Raw genomic sequence first — 25,825 nt, 5'->3', positions numbered from 1 at the left:
AAACGCTACTGTTACAATTACCTTGAATTTGTCTGGAGCTAGATGGGCTAGGCTTTACCTGGTTATGTGCGCAAAAGGGAAGGGAAGGATGGGATGTCTGGGTGTCACCCAACCCAGGCTCCTGACTGAGGAGGAAGGAGTCTTTCTTCTTCTGGTTTTCTTACCTGCAATGAGAAGGCACTTTAGGAGAAAGAGATGGGAGGCATCTGAGAGGCTCATCCTAGCTTGTTGTAGTCCCTTGGAATTGATTGGTCAAACACTGACATGGAGGTGGAAATATGTCTATACTAGGATTCTGTAGCTCCCTGTAGGAGAAATGCAGAGGCCTTGTCTCTGGCAGAGTATTCTTGTGGGCTCAGACACTAATTGTCAGCCAAGGTCTTTATTGAAGAACAGAAAGTAAGGGTACCAGTTTACCTCCCGGTGGACATCAGGTGTTCCTCTCTGTCCTTTGACCTGTCCATCTCTATTCCCTGCTCCAGAAATGCTTCCTGTCTGAAAACTACCTCTCTGCCTACTAAACTCCCATCCAACTTCTAGAGCATCATTCAAATATTTCTTCTTTACTAAATCTTGCCAAATTGTTCCAGGAAGGAGTAGTTATTAGGCCCTTCCTAATTACATTTCTACTTTTCAAGAATCCTCTATTTAAGCCTTTAGCTAAGCTTACCTTGCAATATGACTAGTTTTGCCTAGTTCTAACCTGTTGGACAATGAGTTTGGACAGGGACAAAATGGTGTCATTGAACTCAAAATGTGCAGAGCACAAACTGTAGGAGGTATCAAAGTTGTTTGTGCTCCATTTAGGATTGTGGCTTGTGCAGAGTGTTTGAGAAAGGCTCCTCACTCTGCCTCTGATGTGAAGAGGACATTGGGCTGGGAGAAGAGGGTGTGCCTAGGACCTTGGGTGTTTTCAGCACTGTGGGGTCTGGTCTGGGCCCTGTTCTTAGTCTTAGTGGTTAGGAGAGGGTCTATGTCTCCACCCTACTCACTTCTGGGCTTGAGGGACCTTTTTACTTCCTGGAATTTTCTAACAGAAACCTGGAGTGGGAGTGGAGGAAGGAATTAAGGCTATATTGCATCGAGTTCACTTGGCTATAATGGATTCCCCCCTACCCCCAACTAAAAATAAAAGATTGGGAAATGCTGTATAAACCCAGGCCTTCTGGCCAAGAACTTTGTCTGCAACAACCTGGGTTGAAGCTGGGGATCAAAACCCAGGGAGGTGCTGCTGACTGGGAATATAAACAGGTTCAAGAAGGGCTTAAAGAAATTCCTAGATGACAGATCCCTAGTAGGTAACAGGTCATTAATAACCATGAAAGATGATAATGATTGTAATAATAATAATTAATAATAATACTTTCTAGAGAGCCTTGATGCTTTTTAAAATTGGTATTTATTAAAATAATAGAGCCAACATTCTGCGATCACATGGAATTAAATCAGATACCCAAAACACTAATGTGTCTAAGAAACTGGAAACAATTTTTGAATTAAATGATAGACTTTTTTGTTTAAGAATTCATTAAGTCAATGAATAATCAAAAGTGAAGCTAAAAATATTTCAGACTGGGAATTGGGGGAGGTCAGTGGTAGGAAACTTGTTCAGCATGTGCAAGGCCCTGTCTTCAGTCTCCAAGACTCATACACATTTTCTCCCTCCAATCGAGTAACAATGAATACAACATCCAAAAGATAGAGACAGGATTAAAATGAATGTTGCTACCTTAAGAGCAATAGAAACCTGAGGCAAGTAGAATGAAGACAATAACAAGGATCCAGGTGGTAGTCAGTGAATACAAAATAAGTAATAGAGAAAATAACAAGTGTAAACTCCAATCAATCGCTGAGAAGATCAACGAAGGTCATATTCCTCTAGCTAGATTGATCCTTTCAAAAGTAAAAGAACACAAGTTAGAGATGAATCATCAGTATAGACCCCACAGACTAGTAAAGCCTAATAAAAGCATAATAAAGTTTGACTAGGAGAAGGAAGAGAAGAGGAGTAGCTAAGTTTGATTCACATGCTGGTGGAAGATGGGGGAACTCTGGGTTTTGCCAGACAACTCTCCAATGATGCAGGATAATTTCCCCAAAGAAAAACCTGGGGAATGGATACTTTATGGACAAAGAAATAAATATTGACTATAGGTTTTTAAACAAAGTGTAAGTAAATAGGAGACAAAGCCAGAACAGAGGTTTATACAAAGTATATATCTTCCTCCAATCATTGTTCTTTTGTCCTTGGGCCAAAAAGTAGGGCATAAAGCTGGCCTCTGGTTGGAGCTGGCAGTCTCTGTTTTAAAGGTGAATGTGAAAGAGGGAATCACTGCCTGCCTGCCTGCCACAGCACTGAGAATTTCAATTCTTAATGTGTAAACAAAATTCAAGAGCACAAAAGTATCAACAAGGCAGCATTGCAAAAAATTATATTACATCATCCAGACATTAGCTAAATATACAGCTTGAAACTTTCTGCAGATATTAGGGAGTGTTGAAGAACCCTACTTCACAAACTTTGGAACACATTTGGTCATTTTAAGTAAAGCAAACAAGCCAAAACAAAACTTTCTCGAAATGTAAACTCTTGGATATGTATGCACTGATTTTGCCTACTAGGGCAAAAAAAAAGAGATCCCATGAAATAGCGAGAATATACAACCCATGAGAAAATAACAGTGAATTATCACAGAAAAATCATCTAATTGCACAGGAAACAAATTAAGGAGGAATGCTAGTAGCAGGCTAACATTCTACAAACAGTCTATTCTTTAAGAACTTAATATAGAGTACAATAATGGCTCAAAATTGATGTCTTAAATGAGAACTGATGGAGTAGCTCAAGTGGCAAACACCTATCTAGTAAGCATGAAGCTCTAAGTTCAACCTCCACCACTAACAAAAAATCAAACAAAAGCAAATGGAAAAGATCTTAGTCAACTCAAATTTATGATGATGTCCTATGTATACAACCACAATCTGGAAATAGATCAGCTGAGCTCAATGGTTATATAAACTATGTAAAAACACAGAAGGGCTAGACCTGGTGTCCCATGCCTATGATATCATCTAATTGGGAGGTTGATATGAGGAAGATCTCAGTTCAAGGCTGGCTCAGGCAAAAAAAAAAAAAAAAAACAAAAAAAAAACAGAAACTTCCATCTTAACAAACAAGCAGAATGTGGTGGTACACACCTGTAATCTCAGCTATATAGGAGGTAAAGATAAGAGAGAATTGAAGTCTGAGTCTGGGCTAGAAAAAAATACCCTATTTGAAAGATAAACTAAGAATTTTTAAATGTTTTTTTTTCCCCCTTCCCCTTCTAATTTCTTATTAAATCCTTTCCACCCACCTAGGGGGAGGCTGGGATGCTGGGAAAAGTGGAAGGACTTGCTTGAGATTACACAACTTGTTTAGGGTAATGTTGACACTGGATGCAGGGCATTCCTGAGATGTTCTGAGAGAATGGGGTATTTTGCTCAAAGGGGTTGTTGGAGGACTTTATTGGGGGACTGAAGGAGATAGTCTCTCATGATTTTGAATGAGTCAATAGATGGTTAGCTATTCTGAGAAATTAATCTCTCCATTCACTGTTTCCTCTTGGTAAAGTAAGGTTTAGTCAGATCACCTGTCATGAGCAATAAATGACAGGATGCTGACAAAAGCACTCCACACCTGCAAATTTGGGGTGAGGACTAAGAAGAGCGGACACCCAAGGTGAGAGGCCCACGTTGGTACAGAGCAGGCTGGGGGAAAAGTCCATTGTTTTGGAGGGTTGTCTACTCATAGGCTGAATGGTTTTCTAAATGTGTGGACTCGTCATGTTTCATGGACTTCTTTTGTTGTGATGGTTGCTTGGAAAATGTTTAGCAATGTGTGCTAACTAGCAAGCTCTTCGAAGGAGTAATGTAACCAGTGGAATCAGGCTTTTGAAGTCTTGTGAGTTGACCAGAGGTGGCCCCATCTTCAGTATGTGAGGGCAGTTGTTCTGAAATGCCTTTAAGGGCAGTTGTTCTGAAATGCCTTTATTTCATTCCATCTGTTTCCTTCTTGGAGCAGTGTTTGTACTGAAGTAAAAAATCCGGGCCTTCCTTGGGGAGTGAAAGGGACCAGTGCTGCCACCTACAGACAGAATGGTGATTGGATTCATTTCCCGGAGAACCTGGATAAAGTACCACAGGAAAAGAGTTGAGACGCAGTTGCTAATCCCAAATGTTTCCCATGCTTTACTACCTTGATCATTTACAATCTTTCTGTGTTAACCACCACTGTCTTCAGACATCCCACCTTCACAGAGATTGCTGGTTGATTGCAAACTAGGATGCCTATGGTTGTGCCATTTCCATTTGGGGCCACCAGTGGAGCACGATAACATGCCAGGGGTAACAAGGCATCATGTATTTATTCACCAATTGCTCCACGATATAGTGACATCATATAATATTGAACCTCATTCAGAATTGTATGGGGTTGTGAAGTCTTTGCATTTCCTCTAATTTTCAAAACTTTGATTTAGCAGATACTATTGAGATGGGAAGATGCAGAGAGGTAGCAGAAATTGACCAAATGAGGAACTTGTGTGTGTGTGTGTGTGTGTGTGTGTGTGTGTGTGTGTGTGTGTGTGTGTGTGTGTACTGGTCCAAGAGCTTGAACTCAGTTCCTGGGTAATGTCCCTGAGCTTTGTTTGCTCAAGGCTAGTGCTGTACCACTTGAACCACAGCTCCACTTCTAATTTATTTTGGTGCTTAATTGGAAATAGGAGGCTCAAGGACTTTCTTCTCTGGGTTGGCTTCAAACTGCAATCCTCAGATCTTAGCCTCTTGAGTAGCAAGGGTTATAGACATGAGCCATGGGTTTCCTTGCTCCAAATGGGAAACTTTTATTGTTGTGAATGAATGAACTCAGTGGAACTTGCCTCATACTTGTCTCTGGCTAGTTCCCAGAGAACAAAAAGGTCATGTTCTGGGGTTAGCAATGAAGTTTGTTTAATGTGGAGAAGAAGGAAGAGAGATCGAAGGTCCCTGCACTCCAGGTCTCTGGTGGAGTTGTGATTTACTGCTGACTTTCTGTGGCTCCAAAGATTGTGAAGAGATAGTGAAAGTTGAACTGGAAAACCTGGGGGTTCTGAAAGGGTCTAGACTGAGGAAGGCAAACTCTGGGCAAAGGGCAGTGTTTACCAGAGTCTGGAAACATCTAATCGTGTTTCTCCATTTACTTAAGGAGGAAATGGGAGTTCAAAATGGGGAACTGCCTTACCCAAGGTCTCCGAACCATTCCCCCCCTCCCAGAAAGAAAGACTCAAGATTAGAACCCAGGTCACTTGGTGTCTTACTGTAAGCACCTTGGGGAAGACTTTCCCAGAAACAGAACCTGGCACCCCACCATACCTCCTATTCCCTGAGGGCTGTAGAGATGAAGCTTAATCTTTAATGGATTGGATTCTAGTTTAACTGCTCCTTTGGCAATGATTAATACCTGGTGACCTAGTCTATCATTGGTGATACTGACCAGAGCTGACCCATGTATGTGTTGGTGGCCACTGGCCTAAGTATGCCTCCTATGCAGGTGTGTGGGGTTTAAGGAGTGCTGGAGTACCCTTATATCTCTAGGCATGTCTTCTGACCCCATGCAGGGAATTCTGTCATTGGATTGTCACTCTTATAAAGGAGAACATTACAAATGCCCCTACCCGAAGAAGCCAATAATGTAAGTTAGGTTTTGAATACTCCTTCGGTTCTTGAATTGGCAGTTTTGATGTGCTGAAGCTCAGAGGCATTACAGGAGTCATTGAGTCAAATATCATCAAGAAATGACTAGATCCACGATACAACCAGATAGCAGAATTCTGTGGCCCAGGATTAACTGGATAGCATGAATGTGTGTGTGTGTGTGTGTGTGTGTGTGTGTGAGTGTGTGTGTGTATGTGTGTATGTGCATGCGCATGTGCATGCATGCAGGGGTTGGGTAGGGAGCAGAGATCTGCAGCTGAAGAGACTTTGGTGCAAGACTAGCTCTGAGGGACTTGGGAGAAGCCTGAGTGACAGTGAATTATCTATCACCTAAGAAAGCAGCACCTCTCTGGACTGTGGTGAGGATGAAATGAAGAATGGTATATAAGTATCTGATCTTTATAGAAGCATGGAGCATAGGGGGTGCGTCTTCTGTACATCTCCTTACCCCTGCCCTGTTTTTTCCTTTCAAACTGGCAATACCTGACCCAAAAGGGGAGGAAGAGAACCTGGTTTATACAGGAGAACTCTGCTTTCCTTCTCTGGGATTCTTACAAGGACAGTTTCTCTAACAAGGCAGACCACATAGCTAGCAGTCTGCTTTTATGTCTCTCTTCCACATGCTGTCTTGTTCCCTCTGTCTGGGATGCCCTTTCCAGATTCTCTATCTGGAGATGGATCCTGGATCCTGGCAACTGGTGCTCCCTTGGTCCTTGACTTCTCCATTGCATCTTTCATGGCTCTGCATGTTGTCTATTTACCTACCTGGCTCTTGTATCAGTACAAGGGCACCAGTACCAGGACTTAAATTCAGACCTTTGCTCAGATTTTTTGGCTCATGCCTGGTGCTGTACCACTAAGCCATGCCTCTACTCTGGCATTTTGCTGGTCGATTGAAGATGGAGTCTCACAGAATTTTTTTGTTTACCCTGGCTGGCTTCAAACTGCAATCTTTCAGGTCTCAGTCTCTTCAGTAGCTAGAATTAAAGGCATGAGCCATGAGCGCCTGGCTCCATTTGACTCTTTTCCAGACTGGAGGCTCCATGAGGAATTCCCAAGTCCTGGCTTGGGACTCAAGACCTACGACCACTTTCTTGGGATGGCTGAACTGAAGTCTCATCTCCCCGGAAGGCAGGCAAGAAGTTTCTGTTGGAACAGATTGGGCTGGAGGTCAGGCAGGATGAAACAGACAACCATGAAGCACCCCCAGCGGAAGCTATGGCTCCTTTTCTGTTTTGGTTTTGCTTTTGTGGGCTTTTCATTTCAGAAGTTAATCTAGTTAATGCCAGCAATGTCATTTTGGCAAGCCAGCAATTTCCTTTTACCCTTTATTTAACAAGCCCCCCCCCAATCTCTATAATAAAAGGCATGCAGGTGGGTAATTACAGAGGTGTGAAATAGGGGTGCTGGGCCAGGGCCAGCTGAGCATTCTGGAGCATCCGTTGGGGAGGGTTTGGAGAGCTACCCAGCTCTATTATTCAGTTTCAGGTAGAAAAATGCAGTGTTAGGGTGAGGAACTTACAAAAGGTTGTATGAGTGGTAGAAGATATCACTAGGATGGAGTCTGAATTCTTAAATCCCACCTGAGGTCCTTTCTGTGACTCAGTGCCAACCCCATTCCCCTTAGTTTCATCCTATTGCACACTCCATCCATCTGTGCATCCACCCACCTACCCATCCATCCATCCCTATGTATTCCATAGATACTTATTTAGATGCTAGGCACCATGAATGTGGCAGTGGCCAAGGCTATTGCAATTCTGTCCTCACAGAAATTATCATCTGGATCACTCAAAACCCAATAGCAGCACAGCATGTGGATGCAATACAGAGTGGCAAGTGTGCTAGATGCAAGCACTGGGCCTCTGCAGTATCATAGAGCATCCCTGAGAAGGGAAACCAGCATTGTACTGAGTCCTGAAGGTCAGGCGAGAATATGCAAAAGGAGCCCTGTGAAGGCAGAGAAGATTTTGTAAAGAATTTGGAAGGATCTTGCTGAAATGTTAATAGTGTATATCTCTGGGGAATGGGTTTGTATGGTGGTGGGAGGGAGGAGATGGAGAAGAGATTTTATTTCATACTTTCTGCCTTTGGTACTATCTGAATTAGAGCCTGTATGTATCAGCATTAGAAGGAAAAGGCATTTCTACCTAAAAAAAGAGGTAATACAGGGTATTTAGGGGACAATAAGGGCCTCAATGGGGCAAATACAGAGTGTTAGAGGGAGAAAGGAGAATATGAAGGTGTGGGGGTCTGCTGGAGTCTCTGTAAGGTTCTGAAATTCTGGACTTAGAGTTTGGACTTGAAACATAGGGGCCTTTGGAGGTGAGAGCTGAGGCCACATCTCCACAGTTCAGCACTGTTTGGTGCATAGTAGATAATCAGTAGACACCTGAATTGGATGATAAAAGAAGGGCACATACATGGACTCATTTGAGGTTAGAACAGGGGGTTGTGTGTTGCCACCATGTGTGTGTATGTGTGTACACGTGCAAGAGTATGTTCGTGTGTGTGTCCAGGAGTGGGGAAGAAGGAGAGAACCCTATGGGTAGGCAAGTGATTTGGGGGTGTCTACATAGATAGGGAAGAATATTGTGATTTCTTCCCCATCCAGAGGAGGGCAAAGCAGATCCAGGTCTGGGAACCTGGATGTAAGTTGACAACCACAGGATGCACTTTTTGTGGTGAAGAGGTTCCTAAGATACAGACTTTTCTAGACCAGATGAGAGATTTTGGTGTGTTTTATGGTTAATCATTGAAGAAAGCAGGTCACCACTGTTTTGACTTTTGGCTTGTTTGTTTCTTTTGCTTTCCAGATGCCTGTTTCAATCTCTTCGCCCTCAATACATCTCATCACTGTAACAGGAAGAGCATTCTCAAAGCTCTAGCCACAGTGCCTCTTCAGTCCCCTTCTTCACTTAGGGGTACTTTTTGTCCTCTTCCTTGCTCATTTCTTCAGCCTCATCTCCTACAATTTCTTATTCAAATCCTACCCGGAAGCCAATTCAGTAATTGTCAGTTCTCTTGAGTGGCTTTTCTCTTTCTCTCCCTATCCCCTCTCTCTGTTTCTCTCTGTCTCTCTGTCTGTCTGTCTGTCTGTCTGTCTGTCTGTCTGTCTGTCTGTCTGTCTGTCTGTCTGCCCTCCTCCCCTCTCTTTTGCCCAGGTCAGCCCTTTCCTTCCTCTGGGTCATTCCATCTTTCTGCCCCACATTTCCTACTTGCCTGGTGACCTCCTACTCATCCTTTAGGTTTCTATCTTGGGGCCAACTTCCCTCTTCAGCCTTTGCTACCCATATCCCCACTATGCCCATCACCTCTCCCTTTTGGATAGACTTACTCATTCCTGCCTTGAGACTCTGTGCCCACAGAGCTCTGAATTATCAACTGTACTTACTTCTAGATCCACAATATATGTTTACTCTCTGAACCACATGACACCTCGTTGAACAGAGTATTTCTATATCTATGTCCTGCTTCACTACGCACTTACCTTTCTTCCATGTCTGTGATGTCAGGCACCTGCTATAGTAGACACGACATGCTAGTATGTATTCAGTAAGCATTTGTGAATGATGGGGTGCCTTGGTAAGGATTTCCCCTGTGAAATAAAAATTGTATCACCCTCATACCTCTCTCACCTCAAGTAGGGGCTAAACTCTCCCAAACAAGGCAAGCCAGAGTTCTGATGCTGACCCTTCTACCTTAGGCAATCTTCTGCCCTGGTCTGGGTGATTAGTTTCCTTATCTGTTCAGTGAGGATAGTGATCCCATGCTACCACCCACTGCTTAAACTCCAGGCAGGCTCAGTGTGTTGGGTAGATGGACATAGCTGTATGCCACACGTCCATGCATAGGCTTTTGGAGCTCTACTCACACCACTGACAGGGTCCTACTTGGAGACTCTCTCCTCTTCCAGCACATTCATGTTATGAGGCTGAGAAAATGTTAATTATTAGGCACCAGCCCACCCGGAGTGCCTCAGATAAAAGCAAGCTCAGAGTATAAAGTCTAATCGATGCCCCATGCCTGGCGTCAGGGCTTCAGCTCACTTTGCCTGGGGAATGGATCATTAATCCAGACACTCTAGCCTGGAACACTGGGCCCAGGAAGTCCCCAAACATTCCTGACCACCCACAGCTTAGCTCATCAGCCCTACCAAACAGCCAGCCTGGCTGCTGAGTCTCAGATGTTTAGAACCTCAGAGTGAGATGAGACTTGGAGAGCAGCTGATCCACACTCCTACCCAGGACAGAAATCTATGCTCTGTTTAAGCATTTGTTGCTGGCACAGAGCTCACTCTCTGAAGTGTGCTTGAGGGACAGCCCTGGGCTTGGAGTGGACATGTGCATTGGGGCTTTTGCTTCCTTTTCTGTAAAACTTGGACAAGGTTATCAGACATGTAGGGTGTTTACCAAAAAAAATGCAGTTGCTTTTGAGGCTTATGAGAACATCACTGACTTGTAAATTGTTACTATTATTTAATATTGTAGGCTCTTATCCTGGGAATCTGTTCATTTCTTTTCGTGCTCCGAGTCATCTTTGATTACTAAGACATTGCTTCTCTGCTTGTGAATACTGGTCCTTAAATATAAAGTAGATGTACTTCCTTGTGTTCAAGTCACTTCAGCTTCCTTCCTTAACTGTATTCCCTGCTTTTTCCCACCTATCAACTGCCTCCCAAAGGCAATAATCTGACCTTAAAGATCCCATTGGCTTAGCACATTGGAATTTACCTTTCCTCAGAGTGATTTTCCATTCATTGTTCAAGGGCATGTTTCCATGTCCCTCCTCTCAGAAGCTGCCCCACTTCCTTATAACAACTCTCTGCTGAAGTTGGTTTTGCTTCCCCTGACACATTGTCATTCTTACTGCTGTAATATTATAGCACATTGTTTGGCTTATAGCTGCTTTTCTTCTGAATGAATAAAGAATATTAACATGCAATATTCCTCAGGGAAGACAAGTATTCTTATGGGGCTAATTACAACAACAACAACAACATTAACAACAACAATATAAGCCATTGGTTCCTTGGCCTGCTTTTTTATTTTCAACAGCTGAGTACTTGTTCTTGGTTAAAAAAAAAACAAAACTCTAGAGTCAAACTGATTAGAAAGTAAATCTGTACTCAACCCCTCAAGGCTGTGTGACCTGGGATGTTATTTTGTCTTTCTCCACTGTTTCCTTGTTTGAACAACAGGGACTTTAATAACGCTGACCTCTTAGGGTTCTTGAGATGCTTATAAAAATAACATTGAATAGCGAATTTCTTGCCTTGAGGCTCAGGATTATTAGTTTTACTCTCTGCCCCTCTGCCTCTGTATGGATCTCTATATCCCTGGCTGTAAAACAACATGATCCTATTATCAGAGTGTCAAACTGTGATCCTTAGTCACATGACTTTACGATGGGGCATGGCACTCTGGGTAGAAGCCTGCAGGTGGAAGCTACTACAGCTGACAGTTCCATATTTTGTTGATTGCATACATTTTCTGGTTCTCCTTCCTTCCTTCCTTCCTTCCTTCCTTCCTTCCTTCCTTCCTTCCTTCCTTCCTTCCTTCCTTCCCCTCTCTCTCTCTCTTTCTTTCTTTCTTTCTCTCTCTTTCTTTCTCTCTTTCTTTCTCTCTTTCTTTCTTTTTTTTTTTTTGCCAGTCCTGGGGTTTGAACTCAGAGACTGAGCACTATCCCCGAGCCTCTTTGTACTCGAGGCTAGCACTCTACCACTTGAGCCACAGCGCCACTTCTGGCTTTCTCTGAGTAGTTTATTGGAGATAAGAGTTTCACAGACTTTCCTGCCCAAGCTAGGTACAAACCAAGATCCTCAGATCTCATCCTCCTGAGTAGCTAGGATTACAAGCATGAGCTACTAGCACCCAGCTCATTTTCTGGTTTCTAAGAGCAGCAGGTATGGCTTTGACCTGTGCTGCCAAATTTCCAAGTGAATCAAGTGACTAGGAGAGAGTTGTGAAGGTAGGTGATTCAGGGAGTCTGACTGGTCATGTGCTAGGCTATGGTTTGTGTATCCCAGACACGGAGGGCAAGTGAAGAGAGCAGATTTTGCCTGTCTTTGCAATATTGCCTCACTGATGTTTTACATTGTGTTTGGCATAAAATAGGTGGTGAGTAGTCATTAAATGGGGAGAAAGGTTTTTCTGCAGAATAGTTCTTCAGAGTATATAACATGAGACAATGCCTAGAATCAATAACCTGCCCCACTTTCTTGGAAAAACATCCATTGAATATACTTATCCAGCCCAGAAGACTCCCAAATTCCAGCTTCCCAGTGGCTACCAGATTTTTGCCTTGAGATTGGGATATGGGAACTTCCTAGAGAAGAGCAGGTTTGAAGAGAGAGGAAGGATCAAGGAACTCTGTGCTCTGGGAAACTGAGGTAGGCAGAGGCCCCGAGTTAGCACTGAACTTCTCTGAAAAACTGGTCAGGAGCTCCTGAGCGGAGACAATTCTGAATTGAAAGAACTCTGGGAGGCGGGAATGTGGCTTAGTGGTAGAGTGCTTGCCTAGCGTGCATGAAGCCCTGGGTTTGATTCCTTAGTAACACATAAACAGAAAAAGCTGGAAGTGGAGCTATGGCTGAAGTGGTAGAGTGCTAGCCTTGAGCAAAAGAAGCCCAGGGATAGTGCCTAGGCCCTGAGTGCAAGCCCCAGAACTGGCAAAAAAAACAAAACAAAACAACTCTGGGTGTTCTTGAACCTTTGTTCTGGATCTGTATCCATGACTGTTATTTCAAGTGGGTTTTCAAAGGGACTAGCTATAAACTCTGAAATGAGGAAGAGCTGGCAAGGTCAGGCTGTCCACAGGGAATGGGAAGCTGGAGAGGCCAGAACTCCTCCCCTCAAAAGAGTGCAGGATAATCATGGATGAGGACAGAATTTGGGAACGGGGAGAGTGGTTGGCAGAGCTCCTGGGGTTTACAGGAATGAAAGAAACACGAGAAGCAGTTTGAGACTAAGATGAGCTTTGTGAGCCACCCCACTATGGTCTTACTGTGTGCTCTTAGAGGACAGAACGGGGGCTTGGTGTGGCTTGGAGGACAGGACATGGGCTTCTTCACAGCTCTCAGCTCAGCATCAAGCTTTGCAAATGTGGGATGCATGCTAAACGCTGCTTGAACTCATTTTCCCCTCTTCTATTTTCCCCTTTTATTTTAAGCTCAGCTCTTCCTCCCCCAGATGGAGTTCTCCCATCTGGTTACAGAAACTGAATCAGTGGAAAGAGAAATCCTAGGATGCTGGAATTTCAGGAACGTTTCCAGGATGCCAAGAAAAATAGCTCTGTGATGAACCAATGGCATCATGGTGGCAGATATGGAAAATACATTTGATTCTGTCTGAGTTACAATCTCAAGATCACAGAGATTCTGAGGTTGTCTAGTCTGTTGCATGATAGTCCGGATGAAGGAGCTAAGACCCTGGGTGGGGGGCAAAACTTGCTGGTGGCAGAGAGAGGACTGGAACTAAGGGTTACAGCCATATAACTCACTCTGATCAGATGCCAGGTCTCGGCTGCTGGACTTTTCTAAGGCTGTCTGACATATACAGCTTTCCTTATCATCAGGAAGAAAAGATGACAGTGGGCAGTCTTTCCTGGCCAAGCATCCATCAAGATCCGCATAAATATTTTCCCAGTGTCTGCATGGCTAGCATCTATTGACTAACTTCCATAGGACAGTAAATAATTCAGACGACGGGTTGCTTTCTTGGGTGTGCTCTCTGGTGGCTGTTTTCTGGAGTGAACTTTGAGGAGACCTTAATGAGTGCAGTGAGCCAAACCCTTACTAGATTCTCTGATCAGGAAGGAAGTACCCCTGGGGTTTTTATATCAATGTACTTGGGGCAGAATACTTTTTACTCAGCCTTACTCAGGCCTTTCAAGCAGGGCCAGGAATTAGTTTCAGGGATTAGGGTGGGGTGAGGTTAGAGAACCAGACCAAAAAGTCAGAATAAATCGGCTCCTGTGGTAGATTGGGTAAACCTGACCAAAGGCATGTTGGGAACTGTGAGGAAGGGAAGGAGCTGACGTGGCCTGAGGTTTTCATAGTATCCACTTGGAGTTCCAGGTTGAGAAGGGAGTGGGTATTCAGGCCCAGACATTCTGATACCTCACTCAAGCCTTCTGATGGGCTGGCAGTGAGAATCTCAGGGGGCATTAATGGAAATCCTGTGAGTCAGGCCCTGAATACCCTGCCTGGTGAATAGGAGGATTACAGTCAGCAATGGGAGGAAATAAGAATGGAGGAGAGGGCAGGAAATGTCTAGAAGTATGACAGGGCCACAGTCTCAATGCAGTTTAACCTTCCAATGGACTTAAAACCAGACTGTTTCTATATGTCACCTTCTGGTGGCTTACTATCATCTTTACATCCGACAGGATCTGATGGAACGTATCGGTGGGTACACGAAGGCCTGCATTTGTTGAGGGAAACCTGTTTGTTGAAGAAATATGTTTGTTTGCACAAACATGTTTGTTTCTTCTGATGTTGGAAGGAAAGGCAGAGGTTGAGGGAAACCAGACTGTACTGAAGTGAAAGCACAGATCCCTGCTGGGTATGAGGCTGTAGAATCCCACATGATTGGGGCTGGCAGGATCTCTATTCACAAAGAGATTATTGGGGCCATGTGTTCCATGTGTCTTGACTTCCAGCCTCCAGGCTCTGTGGTTGTTTCTGGGACCCAGTAGAGACTACAATGGTTCTATCTCTAAAGAAGGCAGGAAATGGGGCATAAAGCACCAAATCTGACTTTCTTCATATGGTTTTTGATGATTAGGAGTGAGGATCTCTAATTCCCAATATGGAGAGTAAAGTCCTTATCACCCAAGCATTTGACAATTTTTTAAAATAATATATATTGATTGTACTAAATGATGAGTTTCAATATAACATGTTCACACATGTGTATATGTACTTCAATTGTATGTATCCTCTCTCCCTATTATCTATATGGTTATCTCTCCTACCCCTTCTGCTGGTCCCCTCCCTATTTACCGATAGTGCCCCTTCATGTCTTTTCTCTTTGATTCTACATATGAGAAAAATCATATGATACTTGTCTTTCTGAGTCTGGCTTATTTTATTTAACAAGAAAATGGATGGAAGTGGAAACAAAATTCTTTTGAACCAGCTTATAACCTAAGCCTTGTATACTCTCTAGGGATGGGAGTTCCTAAATTCACTTTATTCTACGTTGTGCTGCAAACATATTTCTCCTGGTTTTGTAAGGAAATGCAGAAGTGCTGAAAGACTATGAACATTGAAATCAGATGACCTGGGTTCAGCTAAAAGCCAAAACATCTGTGTATCCTTGGTCAAGTTACTTAGCACCTCTGAATCTCATTTTCTTCACCCAAGAAATGGAGACATAGTCATTGAAAGACTGAAATGAAGTAATGTATATAAAGTGCTAAGCATAGTTCCTGGAAAAAGTAGATGCTTAACATGTGATTGTTGACTTACTCAATATTCAGTTTGAAACAAAAGCCCTTTATGGGGCTGGTCTTAGATCTGCCCAAGTCAGGCTTTGTGTCAGAGCTAACATTATCCAATCAGTATTATGGGGGAAATATTGCCTATATCACTGGTTTATTGTGAGGTTTAATGAGATGCTTGTAATGATTTGTAGGCTTGTACTGGTGCCCAGGTTTAGAGGAAACTACCACATTGTATAAGAAATTTGAAAAATGTGAGTTCAATGTCCATATCTTAATGGGTGCAAAAGGCTCTGACTTTGCCCTGGAATCTTTTCCTGTCTTTCCCTTGCTTCCTATACTCCCTAGGCTGGTCCTAAGCCTGTCTCACCTGGGGTGTTACACCTGCTGGCTCCTAGGTCTCCCCCCTGCAATGTATCTTGCACCAGCTGATTTTTTCACAATAGAAAAGCCCACATAAAGCAGAAACCTGGCCTTTGGACGGCTCTACTTACACCATCCTTTGCAATGGTATCCAAAACTCTCCACATTTCAGTCATTTCAGGACAGTCTTTCAGCTTATATTCCAGAATCTTTTTTATAGTCCATTACTTTATATTTGCATTTGTATACATCTTCCCTAGAAAAAGATCCTCGGGCCCAGAAACAACTGATGATATATACATTACTGTGGTCCTGTGTTGTCTGCTGATTCATCTTTTAGCACTTTCTCTTGGCCTTAGGCTCCTTATCTGGAATGTCAAGGATTAAAGTAGATGACATCTCAGGATATGCTATAATTTAAAGGGGGATGTCTCCTCCAAAATTCATGTCCAAAGACATGTGGCCTTTGGAAAAATGATTATGTCATGACAGGTCTGTCCTCACGGATGAGATTATCACTCTCGTGAAAGGCTGTTGACTTTTTTCCTTCTGCCATTTGAGGACATACCAGTAGGATGCAATCTTGGAAATACAGAATGGTTCTCAGTAGTGTTCAGTGTCACTGCCTTGATGTTAGACTCCAGGAAATACATTTCTATTCTTTATAAATTGTCCATTCTGTGGCTTTAGAGTAGCACAGAGGGACTAGGACAGCGCCTTTCAGCTCCAAGGTATTTAAATATAATATAATACCTTCTAGGGTGACCAAGAGTTCTTTTTCTCTTTTTCTTTCACCATACATGTGCATGCACACATAGACATACCCCACACACAAGCACATTCCACACAAGCACATAAGCACCCAGGCATTTGTATGCAAATGCTTACACAAGTACTTCCTCATCATGTGAACATGCATTTTCATACCCATGTGTTAACATACACATTTAGACACTGCTACAAACATGTAAGGACTCATACACATATAAATACTTCCTCAAACGTGTATGGACCCAGTTATTCCTGTAAACACCCTCACTGATATGTGAACACTATTTTACCTTGTCCACCATTGGATATGCAGCATTCTGAGAGCAACTCTCCAAGAGTTATTTGTGAATGAATGAATAAATGAATGAATGGATAAGAGATTCCCCTGCTTCGCTGATGCAGTCATTCACATGCAACATATTATCTTTGCAACTATCAGATGTCACACTCCAAAGTGCGGGTACATATGACATGTATCCAGGATGCTCATTCCTATCACATTCACATGTTCACATCTCCTCAGGGTCTTTTCCTGTCAGCTAAGAGCTAAGGGAAATCCTCTGCTGTATGACATCCTGACAGCTCCTTTGATGTCAGGTCTGGTCTCAGGGACACTTGGAAACCTTGATCCAGGTGTCAAGGATAACTCTATACCCTTTAATTTGGACTGTGCTCTGTAACAGTCAAACTGTTCCATCAGATGATATACCACTCAGTCTTTAGCAGGCCTGTATGGACCCTGTGAACAGCAGTTACCCTCTTCCTGTCACATCCAGGGGAACAGAAACCTAGAGAGCTTGGACCATCATCCCTAGGTCAGAAATCCAGCTAGAGAGCAATCACCCAACCAGTACCCACACCTCTCCCGAGTGTCCCTTGCCTTTCCTAGTGACTGTTTTAACAGGATTATTTATTCTTTAGTTGTTTTCTTTCCCTAACTTCTTTCTTTCTTTATCTTATTGTTTTTACCCCCCATTTCCGCCTACAAAGAAGAGGGCTCCAACAGGGAGGCCAAGTTCACAGTCAGAAGGAAAATCTAAAAGTAACTTTTCCTTGTAAACCCCAGCCAAGAGTCTTGCCAAAGGAAACAAGAATTTACCATACTTGAACACATATCTACCTTCACAACAAACCAACTTAACTTACAAAAGAGGGAAAATAGTGAAGATTAATTACATGGCAAACTAGATGGCACCTCTAGCCTTCTAATTTACCAAGTAATTAAAGTATTATTCCCACTGCTTTTATGAATTTTCAAAGTTGCTTCAGTTTTTGTTCTTTGGAAGGATCTAGCAACATGTAAGCCAATCCAATTGTCTTGGCTTTGGGGGTGGCTGGCAAGACTGTGGGTCCGTCAGTCTGGTTGTGTCCATCTTTGTGAAATTCTCCACAAAGATGGCACTGTGAAAAGGCTAGGTCCTGTTTTGAAAATATGAGGACACCGTTAATACCTTCTTTCCATGATTCCAGAAGCTCTTGGGAGAGCTGGTGATGTACAACAGGAAGATCCTTGATCTAATCCTATCCTCTAATGGCCATGTGACTATAGGCAAGTCATTTGGTTTCAGGGTCTCAATTTTCTCATTTCATCCTATCCAAGCAAGTATTCTTACAATTACGACTAGCACACTCAAGAAAACTGGCACATAGTAGGAACTTACCTAAATGACAAGTAATACCAAATTAACCAAACTAGCACTTGATTCTACTCTAAGATTTCTAGGAAGAAGCTGAATGGGATAATAATATAAATAAGGAGAAGGAAAGAAGAGAGCCTAGGTTCCATAGCTGGCTCTACAATGGATCTGGAATTTTTCTTTTTACCTCTCTCTGGGTCTTTGTCAACCACATGGATATATCTAAGGGGTTTCCAATTTGGTAAACTTTCTTGGCCAAGTATGAAGTCTGAGTCTTCTATTTCTGCCCCTGGTCAGATGTATAGTAGTTACAAAAGATACCTTAATTGATTAGCCTAGCACATTTCTGGTCAGCTAGGCCCAGAGAAATGGTGGAAGCTAGTTTAGATGGGTTATGTGAAAGAGATGATATTTCATGTAACTGTTTCACTGAACAAACAGGATCATTGTGTATAATGATACAACTTGCGTTAGCCTTCAGGACTGTCTCATACTCTTTCTTAAAATAACTGGAATTTTTCCCTACAACTTTTTAGTTGTCTCTTAGGCAACAAAGTTACCTGTTCATTTTATATCATAAACCATATTTCTGCTCAATAATTAACATGTCTTGTCCCTGGGTACTAATATTACTATTTGTCCAAGTTTTTTTCTTCCTCTCTCACAGAATTATATGAGACTAGAACCCACATCCTCAAGCCCTACTATAGCCAACATGAATTAACTCCTGAGTTGGAGCTCCTTTTATCAGGTCCTACCTTCCATCTCTGCTGCATAGCATATTAAGTTTCCAACTTGTGCTTTTCAACTTGAGTTGTATCAAGCTGGATATATTCAAAGCATAAACATACATTATTAATAATAGCAACACTCTTCAAACTTCATTTGAAAGCAGCATTTCTCCTCACTACCAAATAGGACCTGAAACTGTCATTGGCTAGTGTCCTGCCGTGAGAAAGGGAATTAGCGTCATTTTATTTTTCTACTAGAGAATCTATCTCTTCTTTTGCTTACCATGGTATATTTTCTAAAGACAAAACAAAACAAAAACCCTCTTGTCAGGGATGGAGGGAAGGGAAGCAGAAAAAGGGGACAGGAATGTTCTTATGAACTGGTACTGATATGAAGATCCAGGATCTCTCTGAGTTTTGTAGGCATTGGACCTTTCTGTTCCTTCTCTGAGTTTTTAAAAAGATTATTTTTGGCATAGCGCCCCTTACTGTGATCCTTGCAAGTGATCTCTTGTTGTGGACAAGTGCATTATTATTGTTGTTGTTATTGTTATTATAATTACTATGTCATCATACAAAAAGGCTACAATTCCCTAAGTCAGATTATGAGTACAACGCTTCTTGATCCGTCACCCCTTCCATCTCTCCCTCCCATTATCCCCCCTCCTTGTCCTACCCTCAAGTTACACGGTTCAGTTTTTACTTAATGTACATTGGCTGGAATGACTGCCTTGGGAAATACATTTTTATTCTCATTTGATGCTTTGGACTCCTTGCGAGTGGCTAAGCATCTGCCAGCACCACCAGCCTCATTCTGCTGAGATCTCTCATTCCTAGCTGGTCCTCTCACAGAGTCTAGCATGACTTAGATCATTGTCCTCTCTGTGTGGTCCAGGTCTGTGTTTGGGAACATGCTTCTGCATTCTCTGTCGTGATAAACTCTGAGAGTGCAGGGTTTCCCCTGTGCAGCCACCTCCCTTTGCTCCACTGTTAGAACAGCTGGCCAGCTACCCTCTAACCCTATTCTATTTAGCAGTGGGTGTCAGATTCCAGTCTACCATATCTCCCACATATAGGGAAAACATCAAGCTCTCCAAAAATCCCATACAGCCATATTCCCTCAGGCTTGAGTTATGGGAGGGAGTGGATGAAAATGTACCATGTACTTGCAAATGCTCCTGAAATCCCCTACCCCTACTCGGTTTTGGTTTTTCCCATCTTTCTTTTTAGTGCCTGAGGTGAGTGCTCAGCAAAGAACCACAAAAGCAGTTTCCAGTGCTACCTTCCCCAGTCCTTGCCCGGTGGCCTGACATTGCACTTGGGAAATGTATTTTCCATTATTTTGGAGTCTCCCATGTAATCTGGACTAATGGAGTTCAAGTCTGAGACGACTTTGCATTTTTTTTCCTAGGCAAAACTTTGAGGTAGATACTACTATCTCAATTTAGTGGATGAGAAAATAGGTCGAGAAATAGCCTCCAAGTGGAAGCACACAACTCACTGGGATTGAAAGCAGTAAACCAGATTCTGAAACTCAGTTTTTTTCTGATGTCATAAAGACTAATTCTTTACGAGTATAGCTGATGGGTAGCTTAATGTCTGAGGTCTGTCATATGGACAGCTTAGCCACCAACATCAAAATTTAGTGAAAGCTTGATGCCATGGATGTAATCCTAGCTATTGAGAAAGCTAAGATCTGAGGATCCTTGTTCAAGGCCAGCCTAGGCAGAGGCACCTGAGACTCTTATCTCCAATTACCCTGCAAAAAGCCAAGAGCTGAGCTGCAGCTCAAGTGGTAGAATGCCATCCTTGAATGGTAAAAGCTAAGGAACAGAGCTAGGATCTGAGTTCAAGCTCTAGTACCAGTACCCTTCCCTCCCACCCAAAAATTGTGAATCTAAACCATATTCCTACCCATAAAGTCATTTCATTCATGGCAAGAACCTTCCCGTTGCTCAGTCAATTTCTTTAGAAGAACTTACCAAACAGATTGTCTCTGTTGTATTTGACTACAGCATGGGGTTCTCTGCCCTAGTTTTCCTCTAAAACTTTCATTTATTTTGTCTCTGCTTTTTATGGGTTATACTAGTTCCTGTATTGGAGACCCTCAATTCCTGTGGCCTTTATCCTCACCATCATTATAATAGATGCATATGTAGTGTTTAATTTTTCATAACACCTGTCTTTAGACCTTGTTCAGCTCTGTGTGTGCAGCAGTGTGAAGTAAATATTACGCAACAGCATTGGGTTGAATACTTTATAGTCTGAACAGAATTAATTTGAAGGTAGGTTAGGTACTGAAGTAGGAGGATGAGAAAGGAAATGGGAACCGTTAGGTGCTATGACATCTGCTAACAATGGCTCATTCTTTTTCCTTTTTCCTTTTTCATTCTTTTGATTCTATCTCAGAGAGATCATAGATGACTCAGCCTTTGTCAGCTTCAATCTTCTCATCTGAGCCAATGAGCAGGAGATGTCCTGCCAGCCTCACTGGGAATGTAAGATGAACTTTTCACAGGATCTTTGATGTGGAAAGGAATGACCAAGTAATCAAACATGTGGGTTTGGTCTGAAAAAACAGAACTTGTGATTCAGCCTGGGTCCCCTCAGACAGTGGTCTGGGAGGACCCAGTGAACCACCCCAGCCAGTATGAGACACAAACAGAGGCCTTTGCTTTCTGGAATAAATTATCCACAGGCAGAGGCGTCAGGGCTGCTGCTCTCTGTCTGGCTTCCATGGCCATTTTACTTCATGAGACATAAATCCCCAAGACTCCCTAGTCATTCCTAATCTTCCTCCGTGTTTATTTTTTAGTTTTGTCCTCCTTTCTTTCCTGCTTGCTATTTTATAGGGCTGTGGGTCAGAAGGGCAGGAACCATCTGCAAATCTCACAGCTATCCTTGTTGATAGATGGTGGTGGGACAGAGGGATTGAGCCACAGTAGCTTGAAGAAAAGATGCCCCAAGCAGGCTAAGAGAGTGCCTTGGAGGGCATTTCCAAGAGACTGGGGTCTGAGATTTGCTTTCAGTATGCTCAGGCCTTCAAATTCAGGGTCAAGAGAGACCAAGGAGTATGCTCATTTGCAGAGGACAGCAAGTGGTGTTGGGCTCATTTCCATCACGTCCAACAGGGGTGACATTGAGCAGTCTGCCAAATGGCTTTTAGTTTTGCTTTTCTCTGTCTCTCTGTCTCTGTCTCTGTCTCCCTCTCCCTCTCCCTCCCTCCCCCCCCCCCGTTTCTCTGTCTCTTGTGCTAGTACTGGGGCTTGAATGCAGTGCTTGTGTGCTGTCCCTGAGCTTTGTGTTCAAGGCTACCACTAGTCGCAGCTTCACTTCTGGCTTTTTGATAGCTAATTGGAGGTAAGAGTCTCAAGGAATTTCCTGCCTGGGTTGACTTTGACCATGACACTCAGATCTATGTACTGAATAGCACATAGTTCCTCCTCTCTTTAGCTGTGCATGACAGGGAAGTCATGAATGTGTCATCTGATCTTCCTTAAGCCCTCTCTAATGGGAGCTCCTTAAAGGCAGGATGCTTGGCTTGTTCACCCCAGGATCCTCAGCACTCATACAGTAACCTGACATGTGATCTGTGTTCCATAAGTCCTGACTGAGGGATGAACAAAACTAAGTTCTCTGCATATAGAGGAGTTTCCATATTTGAGGACATTGCTACAGATATGCACAGATGTTCAGAGTGAGAAAGATCCAGAGAATGGAGTGTAGCACTATCTCTACTGTTGAGAGGAAATCACTTAGGTTCACAGCAGGGAAGTGGCTTGTCCAGGATCAGAGCAGACATTAATGCACAGCCAGTGCAGGACCCAGGCTTTATATGTCCTATGTGATGTTCTTCACATGCACCATGCTGTTAGTCACGTATTTATGGAAAGAAGAGGAGGGGAGGGGAAGTAAAAGAAAGGGAAGGGGACAGGAGAGGCAAGGAGAAGGAAGGAGAGGAGAGAAGGGGGAGGGAAGGGAAGAAAAGGGAAAGGAAGGGCAGAGAAGGGAAAAAGAGGGGAGGGGAGGGGAGAAGAGGGGAGAGGGAATGGAAGGAAGAAAAGAGAAGGGAAGGGAAGGGAAGAAAAGAGGAAACACCTAGGAACAGAAGGGTTAAGGCAATGAAAACATTTATGCTTTCTAGTTTAGAGATAGAAGTAGGCAGGCTGGCAGACATAGTCAGGATTGGAACTTTTAAGGAATTACAACCCAAACAGTGAACAAATGTAAAAGTCAGGCTGAGTGTCTCTCCTGAAGTCACACTTCTTTGACTGTGGGGCTCAACAGTTCACCTGACCTGTATTTATGAGGGTCACAGAATGAAATAACATTCATGGGAATGGGAAAACTTGATTTCCACTCAAAGGCAACTCCTATTGCCTGTATCAACTTGGTTAGTAAGACTTGTTTTTTTTCCCCTTCAAATAATGCGCACAGTAATGCTTCTACAACTGCTGCCGGTCTTTGTAGCTCTAGCACTGCTACAAGATAGTATCTTTTTAGCATGCACTCTACGCCAAGCACTTTGCTAAGCATTCTGCATGTCTGAACAGAGCCTCACAGCCACCATCACGCATCAGAGGAGGAGAGCAAGGTTAAGTTGTCTGCCTGCAGTCACCCAAGAGTGAAGGGTGAAGGGAATATAAAGCCTGGACAACTCCTTGGGACTTGAGCCCAGTGCCATTTGTTCTAACATCTCATGCTGGACTTGCCCCTGCTCTGCTTTTAGATGTAATGTTGCTTTCACCCATCTGAACAGATTCTTCCACTTTATTCAAACATGCTTCTCTATCTTCCCTGTGTGCAGCTATCCTAAGTAAAATTCTATTCCAGACCTCCTGTGTGAGGGGCTGGGGATTCTGACATGAGAAAAAGAGCCTTCCCTGAAGGGGAAGTTGACATTGGAATGGAACACTGTGTGTAGGCGAAGAAAAGCTGGTGAGATATGGGATACTGGGGAGCTAATGAGGTTCACAAAACGAAGGGCTAGAGTGTGAGGCTGGAAAGGGACTCCAGGCAGGTTGTGAAAGATCTGCCAATCAGGCTAATGATTGGCTTTATCTGGAGGCCCTGTAGTGGGCGGGATCTTCCTACTTGGCAGACCTTGCTGTCCCCCATGTAGTCTGACACACATGGTCAGGACTTAGTACAGCCAACTGATCGGGTGATGAGATCCTATCACAACTACTCCATAACACCAGGGAGTTTAGTTGGCCCTTCTGTGAGGGCTCAGCACTTCTGTTAGGACTCACCCTCTGCTACAAACAGAGAAAATTTTCTTTCTGCCTTTAATTTCTTCCACACTAAGAACTTTGCTGCTTCTGGCTGCAGATGGTGCTGCTGGCTCTGGGATGTGTTGAGCCCAAAGTTTCTGCCAGGCCTCCTCTGGGCTTCTTATGATTTGGGCCAGACCCCAGTTTCCCCAACACATGCCTAAATCACTTTCACTGCTGTGAACCTACTCTGCCTTTCCAGCACTCATCACAGCCAGAGGGACATTTAGGCAAGTTGGGAAGGACTAAACCTTCAAAACTCTGATCCCGGGAGATGTGGGACTGGGCCTCCAATTGGAAGTGCTGCCCACATATATAGCCATGAATGGCTTTAATAACTGGATATAAACTCACAGTTTTACTTCGCTATTTATAATCACTTGTAAAATAAATAATGCACTTGATGGGAGGCAATTAGATCGGTCTTCACCATTTGCTAAGAGTTTGGGAAGCCTGCTTGGGTATGGCCACTCTGGGCATTCTTCAAAGAGGCTTGATTGCTTTTCCGTCCCACCTAGGTCCAGAGCAGTCTTTCTATACGGTTATGTTCACACCCGAGACCTATCACTCTTACCTCCAGCCACCTTCACAACTGGCCTTCCTGACTTCCTTCATCCCCGTCAGAGCCTACAAGAGGTGGTCACAGATACTCTGGCATTCTCTGTTTCCAAATCATAGTATTTCAATATTTAGAAGTTAGATTAGCCCAGATTTGGGTTGTCTAAGAACATTCAGCTTATAAATCTTGAGGGATTTGATAGTATCTGAAACTTAGTAAGAAGGAAGTACTAAAATACTGAATGGTAAGAATATTAGGAAGCAAGGAGCTCAGCTTGAGTGAAGGCCAAGTGATGGTTGGCAGTAGACAGTAATGCTGGCATGTGAGAAAGAGTAAGGGCAGAAGCAGGGGGAGAGCAACAATGAGTTGGCCTCCAGTTGATCAAATGTGCTCACAAGGATAACGAACATTTGAGTTGCTACTATTATGTAACTCCACAATTCAAATTGTACTTAGAATTCTGGACTCATGTGATTGACTTTTGGGTTCCATTTAAGGCATTTAGAATTTTAGGCTACCCAGTATTTAGACTGGAATCTAGAATCTTAAAGATGTAGGCCATCAAAATTATAAAATTTAGGTATCATCACTTAAGGAACCCAAGAATGTATCTTGATCAGTCTTGTTCATCATGGAATGAGTTAGGGTTTGGGGGGAGTCTGGGTTCCAGAGGTCTTGGTGGAGAATACAGAACTTTTATAGACTATTGTATCTGAATCTCTAGATGGACAGCGAGAAAGAGAAGAGAAGAGTAGAAGTACATGGTTGCCATTCATAGGAGATGTATGGAAAAGATCTTGTTGAATACTCCTACTTGTCTCATAAAGTGCTTTCTGTTGATATAACAGAATAACTGAGACTAGGTAATTTGTAATGAGCAGAAGTTCATTTGGTTTGTGGTTCTCAAAACTCAGAAGTCCAAGAGCATGGTACCAGAAAATAGCATGGTGCTAGAATCTAGCACAGTACCTTTGTGATGCACCAGCCTATGGCTAAAAGAAGATGATAGAGAGAAGGCAAGAGAGGTGGATTCACTTTTGTAACAAAGCCATTCCCACAATAATGGCACTAATCTATTCCCACTAATAATGGCCCTCATGACCTAATCATCTCCCATTAGACCCCACTTCTTAACACCACTACATTGAAGATTAAGTTTCTAGCACGTGAACTTTGTGGGACACATTGAAAGCAGGGAAGTACTTTAAGTGCAGGAAACTGAAGTTTGGAGAAGAAAAGTAAATGTCTAGTTTGGAACAACCTATGTTGCTTGTCTTCCAGTCATTCATTTCTCTTCCCCGGTATCTCTCCTGA

Source organism: Dipodomys merriami, unplaced genomic scaffold (assembly GCF_024711535.1).
Source record: "Dipodomys merriami isolate MVZ:Mamm:240054 unplaced genomic scaffold, mDipMer1.0.p SCAF_604, whole genome shotgun sequence".
Lineage (NCBI taxonomy): Eukaryota > Metazoa > Chordata > Mammalia > Rodentia > Heteromyidae > Dipodomys > Dipodomys merriami.
The sequence above is the reverse complement of the archived record's forward strand: the minus strand, read 5'-3'. Positions refer to the sequence as shown.